At 53.4% G+C, this 7,924-nt stretch overlaps 1 long non-coding RNA gene across 1 annotated transcript; it reads left to right on the forward strand.

Moving 5' to 3' along the window:
* The first annotated feature begins 4,674 nt into the window (after window positions 1–4,674).
* Window positions 4,675–7,688, forward strand: LOC140681183 (uncharacterized). Its single transcript, XR_012052416.1, has 3 exons — window positions 4,675–4,796; window positions 7,280–7,373; window positions 7,498–7,688. It is a non-coding gene; the product is annotated as an uncharacterized lncRNA (long non-coding RNA).
* The last annotated feature ends 236 nt before the right edge of the window (window positions 7,689–7,924 follow it).

Genomic DNA, 7,924 nt, shown 5'->3' on the forward strand with positions numbered 1-7,924 from the left:
CAGTATATCCCAGTATAACCCAGTATAACCCAGTCCAGCCCAGTATATCCCAGTATAACCCAGTATAACCCAGTATAATCCAGTATATCCCAGTATAACCCAGTATAACCCAGTATAACCCAGTCCGGCCCAGTATAACCCAGTATAACCCAGTATATCCCAGTATAACCCAGTATATCCCAGTATATCCCAGTATAACCCAGTATATCCCAGTATAACCCAGTATAACCCAGTATATCCCAGTATAACCCAGTATATCCCAGTGTGTCCCAGTATAACCCAGTATATCCCAGTATATCCCAATATATCCCAGTATATCCCAGTATATCCCAGTATAACCCAGTATATCCCAGCATAGCCCAGTATAACCCAGTCCGGCCCAGTATAACCCAGTATAACCCAGTATAACCCAGTATAACCCAGTATAACCCAGTATAATCCAGTATATCCCAGTATAACCCAGTATAACCCAGTATATCCCAGTATAACCCAGTATCACCCGGTATAACCCAGTATAACCCAGTATAACCCAGTATAACCCAGTATAACCCAGTATATCCCAGTATATCCCAGTATAACCCAGTATAACCCAGTATAACCCAGTATAACCCAGTATATCCCAGTATAACCCAGTATAACCCAGTATAACCCAGTATAAACCAGTATATCCCAGTATAACCCAGTACATCCCAGTATAACCCAGTATAACCCAGTATATCCCAGTATATCCCAGTACATCCCAGTATAACCCAGTATAACCCCGTCCGGGCCAGTATAACCCAGTATAGCCCAGTATAACCCAGTATATCCCAGTATAACCCAGTATAGCCCAGTATAACCCAGTATATCCCAGTATAACCCAGTATAACCCAGTATAGCCCAGTATAACCCAGTATAACCCAGCATAAACCAGTATAACCCAGTACATGCCAGTATAAACCAGTATAAACCAGTATAACCCAGTATATCCCAGTATATCCCAGTATAAACCAGTATAACCCACTATAACCTAGTCCAGCCCAGTACATCCCAGTATAAACCAGTATAACCCAGTATAACCCAGTACAACCCAGTATATCCCAGTATAACCCAGTACAACCCAGTATAGCCCAGTATAACCCAGTATAGCCCAGTACAACCCAGTATAGCCCAGTACAACCCAGTATATCCCAGTATAACCCAGTGTGTCCCAGTACATCCCAGTATAAACCAGTATAACCCAGCCCAGCCCAGTATAACCCAGTATAACCCAGTATAAACCAGTATAAACCAGTATATCCCAGTATAACCCAGTATAACCCAGTATATCCCAATATAACCCAGTATAACCCAGTATATCCCAGTATAACCCAGTACATCCCAGTATAACCCAGTATATCCCAGTATAACCCAGTATAACCCAGCATAGCCCAGTATATCCCAGTATATCCCAGTATAAACCAGTATATCCCAGTCCGGCCCCGCATCCCCATCCCAATCCCCGGTAGGGGGCGTGGCCACTTTCAGGGGGGCGTGGCCTATGCAAGGGGCGTGTCCCGTGCGTGGCAGTGGGCGTGGCCAGGGCGGTGGGCGTGGCCTGAGGCGTTGCCGCGGTAACGGCGCCGCGCGGGGCGGGGGGAGGGGAAGAAAACGCGGGAATTTCGGGGTGGGGGAGGGGTCCCAAGGGTGGGGGAGGGTCCCCAGGGTGGGGGAGGGGTCCCCGGGGTGGGGGAGGGGTCCCAAGGGTGGGGGAGGGGTCCCATGGGTGGGGGAGGGGTCCCGGGGGTGGGGGAGGGGTCCCCGGGGTGGGGAAGGGGTCCCCAGGGTGGGGGAGGGGTCCCAAGGGTGGGGGAGGGGACCCGGAGGTTCCTTTCTGGCCATTGAGGGGGGGAAAGGGAGCGCGCGAGGTGGGGGAGGGGCTAAAAACGGGGGGGGGGGGAGGGGAATGAGGGGGTCCCATGGGTGGGGGAGGGGAATGAGGGGGTCCCATGGGTGGGGGAGGGGAATGAGGTGGGGGGGGAGGGGAATGAGGGGGTCCCATGGGTGGGGGAGGGGAATGAGGGGGTCCCATGGGTGGGGGAGGGGAATGAGGGGGTCCCATGGGTGGGGGAGGGGAATGAGGGGGTCCCATGGGTGGGGGAGGGGAATGAGGGGGTCCCGTGGGTGGGGGCGCGGCTAAAGGGGAGGGGGAGGGGCTAATTAAGCCCCGCCCCCTCCCTGGCCCCGCCCCCAGCCTCGTTCCCGCAGATGACGTCACTGCTGCCCGGGCGGTTCCTGATGATGGCGGCGCACCTCGGCATGCTAATGAGGATGGGCGGGGTCAGCGTATGCTAATGAGGATGGGCGGGGTCAGGATATGCTAATGAGGATGGGCGGGGTCAGTGTATGCTAATGAGGATGGGCGGGGTCAGTGTATGCTAATGAGGATGGGCGGGGTCAGGATATGCTAATGAGGATGGGCGGGGTCAGTGTATGCTAATGAGGATGGGCGGGGTCAGGATATGCTAATGAGGATGGGCTGGGTCAGGGCATGCTAATGAGGATGGGCGGGGGTCAGAATATGCTAATGAGGATGGGTGGGGTCAGTGCATGCTAATGAGGATGGGTCAGGGCATGCTAATGAGGATGGGTGGGGTCAGAATATGATAATGAGGATGGGCGGGGTCAGGATATGCTAATGAGGATGGATGGGTCAGGATATTATAATGAGGATGGGCAGGGTCCGGATATGCTAATGAGATGGTTCACTGCATGCTAATGAGGATGGGCGGGGTCAGCATATGCTAATGAGGATGGGCGGGGTCATAATATGCTAATGAGGATGGGTATGGGCATGCTAATGAGGATGGGCGGGTCAGGGTATGCTAATGAGGATGGATGGGTCAGAATATGCTAATGAGGACGGGTCAGGGAATGCTAATGAGGATGGGCGGGGTCGGAATATGCTAATGAGGATGGGGTCAGGGCATGCTAATGAGGATAGGCGGGGTCATGATATGCTAATGAGGATGGGCGGGGTCAGAATATGCTAATGAGGATGGGCGGGGTCAGGATATGCTAATGAGGATTGGTCGGGCCATGCTAACGAGGTTGTGCGGGGTCAGAATATGCTAATGAGGATGGGCCAGGGCATGCGAATGAGGATGGGCGGGGTCAGAATATGCTAATGAGGCTGGGTCAGGGCATGCTAATGAGGATGGGATGGGTCAGGGCATGCTAATGAGGACGGGGTCAGAATATGCTAATGAGGATGGGCGGGGCCAGAAGATGCTAATGAGGATGGGTGGGGTCAGGATATGCTAATGAGGATGGGTGGAGTCAAAATATGCTAATGAGGATGGGCGTGGCCTGTTCTGACTCCGCCTCTTTCCGCAGGACCCGCCCACGCTGCCCTCGGGGGAGCCAGAGCCGGGGTGAGTGAAACCAGTATAAACCAGTATAGACCAGTATAGACCAGTATGGACCAGTACAGACCAGTACAGACCAGTACGGACCAGTATAGACCAGTACAGACCAGTACAGACCAGTACGGACCAGTACAGACCAGTACAGACCAGTATAGACCAGTACAGACCAGTATAGACCAGTACAGACCAGTATAGACCAGTACAGACCAGTACAGACCAGTACAGACCAGTATAGACCAGTACAGACCAGTATAGACCTGTATAGACCAGTATAGACCAGTACAGACCAGTATAGACCAGTATAGACCAGTATAGACCAGTACAGACCAGTGCTCCCAGGAGGGTCCCTGGGGGGGATTTTGGGGATTTTTGGGGGAATTTGGGGATATTTTGGGATTTTCTGGGGGAATTTTGGGAGAATTTGGGGTTTTTTTGGGGAATCTTGGCATTTTTTGTGAGAATTTTGGGGAATTTTGGGGGATTTTGGGGGTTTTTGGGGGATTTTCGAGTTTTTTTGGGAGAATTTTGGGGGTTTTTTGGGAAGAATTTTGGGGGTTTTTTGAGGGAATTTTGGGTTTTTTGGGGGAATTTTGGTTTTTTTGGGGGGGATTTTGGGATTTTTTGGGGGGGATTTTGGGGTTTTTTGGTTTTTCTCACCCCTTTTCCCCCACAGGTTTTGGGGTTTTTGGGTGGGATTTTGGGTTTTTCTCACCCCCTTTTCCCCCGCAGGTTTTGGGGGTGATTTTGGGGTTTTTGGGGGGGATTTTTGGTGGGATTGTGGGATTTTTTGGGTGGGATTTTGGGGTTTTGGGGGTATTTTGGGTGGGATTTGGGGTTTTTGGGTTTTTCTCACCCCTTTTCCTCCCGCAGATTTTGGATTTTTGGGTCGGATTTTGGGGTTTTTGGGGAGGATTTTGGGGGGGATTTTGGGAGAATTTTGGGATTTTTTGGGTGGGATTTTGGGGATTTTTGGCTTTTTCTCACCCCCTTTTCCCCCCACAGGTTTTGGGCTTTCTGGGGGGGATTTTGGAGTTTTTTGGGGGGATTTGGGGATTTTTTGGGTGGGATTTTGGGGTTTTTGTGGGGTTTTTTTTGGGGGATTTAGGGGGGTGATTTTGGGATTTTTTGGGTCGGATTTTGGGTTTTTTTGGGCGGATTTTGGGTTTTTTTTGGGGGGATTTTGGGTGGGATTTTGGGTTTTTTTGGGGGGGATTTTGGGGTTTTTGGGTGGATTTTGGGGGGATTTTGGGTTTTTTTGGGTGGAATTTTGGGGTTTTTTTGTGTTTTTCTCACCCCTTTCCCCCCGCAGGTTCTGGGGGGCCCTCGGGGGGTCCCTGGCGCTCCTCGGGCTGGAATTTTTGGGGTTCTTCTCGGGGGTCTCCATGTTCCACCCCGGACAGAGCCTCGGCTGTATCCTGGGGGTCCCCAAAAACGGGGGGACCCCAAAAACGGAGGGGGGACCCCAAAAATGGGGGGAGGGACCCCAAAAATGGGGGGAGGGACCCCAAAAACGGGGGAGGGACCCCAAAAATGGGGAGAGGGACCCCAAAAATGGGGGACCCCAAAAACGGGGAGGGGACCCCAAAAATGGGGAGGGGACCCCAAAAATGGGGGGAGGGACCCCAAAAATGGGGGGAGGGACCCAAAAATGGGGGGAGGGACCCAAAAAATGGGGGAGGGACCCCAAAAACGGGGGGGGGGGATCCCAAAAATGGGGGGGGACCCCAAAAACGGGGGAAGGGACCCAAAAATGGGGGGAGGGACCCCAAAAATGGGGGGAGGGACCCCAAAAACGGGGGAGGGACCCCAAAAATGGGGGAGGGACCCCAAAAATGGGGGGAGGGACCCCAAAAACGGGGGGGGAACCCGAAAATGGGGGGAGGGACCCCAAAAATGGGGGGAGGGACCCCAAAAATGGGGGAGGACCCCAAAAATGGGGGGAGGGACCCCAAAAATGGGGGAGGGAACCCGAAAATGGGGAGGGACCCCAAAAATGGGGGGAGGAAACCCAAAAATGGGGGGGACCCCAAAAATGGGGGGAGAGAACCCAAAAATGGGGGAATTGGGGTTGATTGAGGGGGGATTTAGGGGATTTTAGGTGGAATTTGGGGGAATTTGGGGGTGAATTTTGAGGATTTGGGGGGAAATTTGGGGGGAAATTTGGGGGATTTGGGGGGATTTGAGGGGAGAATTTTCAGGATTTGGGGGGAAATTTGGGGGATTTGAGGGCAAATTTGGGGGATTTGAGGGGAAATTTGGGGAAATTTGGGGGGATTTGAGGGAGAATTTTCAGGCTTTGGGGGATTTCAGGGGGATTTTGGGGGGAAGTTGGGGGTTTTGAGGATTTGGGGGATTTCAGGGGGAATTTGGGGGATTTGAGAGGAATTTGGGGGAGAATTTTGAGGATTTCGGGGATTTGAGGGGAAATTTGAGGGATTTGGGGAAATTTGGGGGGTTTGAGGGAGAATTTTTAGGATTTGGGGGTTTTGAGGGGAAATTTGGGGGATTTGAGGGGTGATTTGGGGGATTTGGGAGGAATTTGGGGGAGAATTTTGAGGATTTGGGGAAATTTGGGGGATTTGAGGGGTGATTTGGGGGAAATTGGGGTGAATTTTGAGGAATTGGGGGATTTGGGGGAAAATTTGGGGAATTTGGGGTAATTTGAGGGGGAAATTGGGGGTTTTGAGGGGAAATTTGGGGGATTTGGGGAATTTAGGAGGAATTTGGGGGAGAACTTGGGGGATTTGGGGGGTTTGAGGGGAAATTTGGGGGAAATTGGGGGATTTGGGGAAATTTGATGGGGGGAATTGGGGGTTTTTAGGGGAAATTCGGGGGATTTGGGAAATTTGAAGGGGAATTTGGGGGATTTGGGGGTGATTAGGGGGGATTTGGGGGTGTTTCAGTGGATTTTTGGGGTGTCTCAGTGATTTTTGGGGTGCCTCAGTGATTTTTGGGGTGTCTCAGTGTATTTTTGGGGTCTCTCAGTGATTTTTGGGGTGTCTCAGTGGATTTTTGGGGTGTCTCAGTGATTTTTGGGGTCTCTCAGTGGATTTTTGGGGTATCTCGGTGATTTTTGGGGTGTTTCTGTGATTTTTGGGGTCTCTCAGTGTATTTTTGGGGTGCTCAGTGGATTTTTGGGGTGCTCAGTGTATTTTTGGGGTGTCTCAGTGTATTTTTGGGGTGTCTCAGTGGATTTTTGGGGTGTCTCGGTGATTTTTGGGGTGTCTCAGTGAATTTTGGGGTGCCTCAGTGATTTTTGGGGTACATCAGTGGATTTTTGGGGTCTCTCAGTGGATTTTTGGGGTGTTTCTGTGAATTTTGGGGTGTCTCAGTGGATTTTTGGGGTGTCTCAGTGAATTTTGGGGTCTCTCAGTGGATTTTTGGGGTGCCTCAGTGGATTTTTGGGGTCTCTCAGTGGATTTTTGGGGTGCCTCAGTGCATTTTTGGGGTCTCTCAGTGGATTTTTGGGGTGTTTCTGTGATTTTTGGGGTGTCTCAGTGGATTTTGGGGGTCTCTCAGTGAATTTTGGGGTGTTTTCCGATACCCCCCAGCTCTGGGGGGGGTCTGTGGGATTTGGGGGGTGTCTCAGTGTATTTTTGCGGTGTCTCAGTGATTTTTGGGGTCTCTCAGTGGATTTTTGGGGTGTCTCAGTGAATTTTAGGGTGCCTCAGTGAATTTTGGGGTGTTTTCCGATACCCCCAGCCCTGGGGGGGGTCTGTGGGATTTCTGGGGTGTCTCAGTGGATTTTTGGGGTGTCTCAGTGTATTTTTGGGGTGTTTCTGTGAATTTTGGGGTATTTTCCGATACCCCCCAACTCTGGGGGCTCACGGGGGGGGTCTGTGGGATTTTTGGGGTGTTCCTGTGATTTTTGGGGTGTTTTCCGATACCCCCAGCCCTGGGGTCCCATTTTGGGGCAGTTTTGGGGCTCACCCTGGGCTGGCTCTGGGCCTGGGACGGCGCCGCCCTCTGGGCCTCGTTGGTGCTCAGGTGAGTCCGGGGGGGTCCCGGGGGGATTTTGGGGGTCCCGGGGGGATTTTGGGGGTCCCGGGGGGGATTTTGGGGTCCCCCCTGACCCCCCCTGACCCCCATTTCTGTCCCCTCCCCCCCCCAGTGTCCCCCCGGCCCTGTCGGAGCTGCTGCTGCTGGTCCGGGTCCTGCTCTGCCACCGGGGGGCGCTCTGAGCGCGGGGGGACCCCAAAATCCACCCGGGGACCCCCCCAGAATCACTCGGGGGTCCCCAAAACCCCCCTGGGAGGGTCCCCAAATCCTCCAGCCCCTCCCCCAATTCCCCTCCCCAGTGACCCCCCCAAACCCCCCAGACCCCCCCAACCCCCCTGGGGGTCCCCAATTCCCCCCTGAGGGTCCCCAAATCCCCCCTGGGGGTCCCCAAATCCCCCAGCCCCTCCCCCAATTCCCCTCCCCAGTGACCCCAGTGACCCCCCCAAACCCCCCCAAACCCCCCAGACCCCCCAAATCCCCCCTGGGGGGTCCCCAAATACCCCAAATCCCCCAGCCCCTCCCCCAATTCCCCTCCCCAG

This window comes from Taeniopygia guttata, chromosome 32 (genome assembly GCF_048771995.1).
Source record: "Taeniopygia guttata chromosome 32, bTaeGut7.mat, whole genome shotgun sequence".
Classification (NCBI taxonomy): domain Eukaryota; kingdom Metazoa; phylum Chordata; class Aves; order Passeriformes; family Estrildidae; genus Taeniopygia; species Taeniopygia guttata.